Here is a 3,587-nt window from a genome sequence, read left to right on the forward strand (position 1 = left end):
CTTATCTTTTACTTGGAGGTCCCTTCTTCAAGTTTACCACCTAAGAGTCAATTCCTTAGGATCAAGTCACACTCCTGTAAGTCTATCCGACCTACTAGGCTTCATGCTTAGACTGCATACAAGACTTTACCATTACCTAGGGTTACCTCTCCCTAGGATTTCCATTGCCTAGCTTCACTGACTAGGACTTACACCACCAAGAGTTATCTCCCCTTAGGATTTTCACTACCTAACTTCACTTACCAAAACTTCCACTACCTAGGGTTACCTCTCCCTAGGATTTCCACTGTCTGACTTCACTCACCAAGACTTCCACCACCTAGGGTTACCTCCCTTAGGATTTCCATTGCCTAGCTTCACTCACTAGGACTTCCATCATCTAGGGTTACGTCCTCCTAAGATTTTCACTGCCTAGCTTCAATCACTAAAATTTACCCTTGCCTAACTAATTTAGGACTTTTACTTGCTAGTCATCTAGTCTTGACTAACACTTAGTCAAACTGACCAGACTTGGGTACATTATTAAATATCAAAACTCTGAAAGCTTGTTGCACCCGCATTGTATGTGTAATATAATGCATGAATACGGATAAATTATTGTCATATATATGCCCATAAATTAGACTTGGTAAGGTCCATGTATTAATGCAACGCAAGGGTGATGCTCGAGGACCCAAACAACAAGTTAGTGTAATGAATTTTCCCTCATAAAAAATTAATTTAATTTTTTCTATTAGATATTAAACTGATAAGAATAGATAATACACTTGATCTTAGCCAAAATGCCGAGAAAGGTATTCTTTCTAACGTCGTCGATCCAAAGTATTTATAGAAGTTTCTTCGCTCGTGATATTGCCGATCCTATGATATGAGATTAAAGAGAACCATGACAGTGTATAATTTTTTATTAATAAATAATGAGAGAAAATTATTAATAAGTCTTAAAATTATTTTTGGTGTGAAAAAAATAATAACATAATTTAATTTAAATTTCACCAAAATTAACTATTAAAGGTATAGTTTCTTAATTAAATAGTAATCTAGTAAGATTTCCAAATATTTAATACCGTATTTTTTTTTATAATATATTTATTGGGTAGTTAAGGAATTATATTATTGGGCGTTTGGTTTATGGGTTTGGGAATGAGGGAATGGATTCATTCCCAAACCTTGTGTTTGGTTAATGGGAATGGAATCAAGATTTTGGAATGAAACCCAAAAATTTGGGTATGGATGAACCCCACCCCCTCCCTTGGGTTTTGATGGAATAGGATTGTAAATTAAGTTTTAGACAAAAATATCCTTAGTATATTTGTTCAATTTTTTTTAATTTCACACTTTCTCATCATATTTTCTCTCTCCTTATTTTATCATCATATTTTCTCTCTCAAGATACTTTCTCTCTCCTAATTCTCTCTCTATATTATCTCCCATCATATACTCTCTCTCCTTATTTTCTCTCTCTTCATTCTCTTCTATCACACTTTCTCTCCTATTACACATTTTCTACTTATTTTTTCATCATATTTTCTCTCTCATCGTACTTTCTCTTTCATCATACTTTCTCTCTCCTCAATCTCTCTCAGCATACTCTCTTACCTCATTTTCTCTCATCACACTTTCTCTCTCTTTATTTTCTCTAATCACACTTTTTCTCTAAGCATACTTTCTCTCTCATCATATTTTCTCTCTCCCAGTCTCGCATTTTCTCTCATCACACTTTCTCTCTCAACTCACTTTCTCTCTCATCATACTTTCTCTCTCCTCACTTTTTCATTTTCTCTCATAATACCTTCTCTCTCTTCATTTTTTCCATCACTCTTTCTCTTTCAACATAATTTCTCTCTTCTCAGTCTCTCATTTTCTCTCATCATACTTTCTCTCTCTTCATTTTTCCCATCACTCTTTCTCTCTCAACCCACTTTCTCTCTCATCATACTTTCTCTCTCCTCACTCTTTCATTTTCTCTCATAATACTTTCTCTCTCTTCATTTTTTCCCATCACTTTTTCTCTCTCATCATACTTTTTCTCTTCTCAATCTCTCCTATCATGCACTCTCTCCTCATTTTCTCTGATCATACTTTCTCTCTCTTCATTTTTTCCCACACACTTTCTCTCTCATCACACTTTCTCTCTCATCATTTTCTCTCATCATATGTTTCTCTCACATTCAACTTTCTCTCCCATCAAATTTTTTCTCTTATTTTCCTGTAAGGGTAAAAAAGGAAATTTAGGTTCATTCCGATTGAAAATATTTAACTAACCAAACATCATTTTTAAGAATGATACCCAAGCCCATACCCATTCCCATTCCATAATACTATGATACCCATTCCCATTCCGATTCCTAGGAGAGAACAAAACGCCCAGACTATTATGGATAATAAATAATTTTTTACTATAATGGTTAGTTAATTAACGTGGTAATGAAGGTAAAAAATAAATAAATAAGTCAATAAATAAAATAGAATTAATAACCAATCCTTCCCGTGATATTTATTGCTTAATTACTCTTCTCATCGCTACCTCCGGCAATAAAATCGTGAGAAGGCGGCAGAGACAGCTTGATCCTGACGCCTTTGCTCGCCTGATGACGGACCAGACTAACAAGCGCCGGCGTGAACAGGGAGGCAGGCTGGAGGACCGCCTCACTTCCCTCCACGACGACCTCCTTATCTTCATCCTCTCCTTCCTCTCCATCAAGCAACGCGTCGCCCTCTCCGCTGTCTGCGCCCGCTTCCGCCTCCTCCTCCCCTCCATCCCCCGACTCGACGCCTTCCGCCTCGAAGTCCGGCTTCCCTCCGACGGCGTCTACGTCCACAAAGATCTCACCATCCCCCGTGCTCTGATTCGCCAATGCCACCTCGTCTTCCACTTCGTCGTCGATTTACTCATACCCCACGAAAATCAGCTCGTCGACTCCCTCGTCGACACGGGCGTGCAAAACCTCACCCTCGAAGCCTCTGGCAACGGATTTTTGTATCTCAGCGACAGCGAAAACTGCTGCATCTTCAACATCAAGTCGCTGAGGAGTCTCATCTTGAACAGAAGCTTCAGGGTTTCGAAATACTCAGATCGCCGTCCCCTCTCGCCCTTGGGCTGCGCCTTCCTCACCTTCCTTCAAATGAAATCCAGTGTCGTTAGCTATGATTTCCTATGCAACCTCCTCGCCTCCTGCCCTTTCCTCGAGACACTCCATCTCTTCCGTTGCTATTTGCTCCAGCATGGCATGGACAAGCTAAGCTTCCACTCCGCCTCCATCAAGCGTTTAACCCTGCTCCAGACGTGCATGCTTCCCTCCATCATCACCATCGACGTCCGCGCCCCACAGCTCGAGTTTCTCATCATGGACGTCGTCACCACGATTCGCATAGAAGCCCCCAAGGTCCAGAATGCGTCGCTCCGCTGCGCTTTTGCTCCGCTGCGCTTTTCCGAGTCGAACCGGTGCGCTTTTGCTGAATTCTAGGAAAATCCCAAACGTGAGAGAAGATCGATCATTCGATCGATCAAGCTGGCCAGCCTTCTTAATTTTCATGTGTACTATACTCTGTTTGATACTCAAAATCTATACTTGACAAAATTTGTT

General features: G+C 40.1%; 1 pseudogene; it reads right to left on the reverse strand.

Moving 5' to 3' along the window:
* Nucleotides 1-620: 620 nt before the first annotated feature.
* LOC121968695 lies at nt 621-798 on the reverse strand (annotated as a pseudogene).
* Nucleotides 799-3,587: the final 2,789 nt, after the last annotated feature.

The sequence above is a fragment of the Zingiber officinale genome, chromosome 3B (assembly GCF_018446385.1).
Source record: "Zingiber officinale cultivar Zhangliang chromosome 3B, Zo_v1.1, whole genome shotgun sequence".
NCBI lineage: Eukaryota > Viridiplantae > Streptophyta > Magnoliopsida > Zingiberales > Zingiberaceae > Zingiber > Zingiber officinale.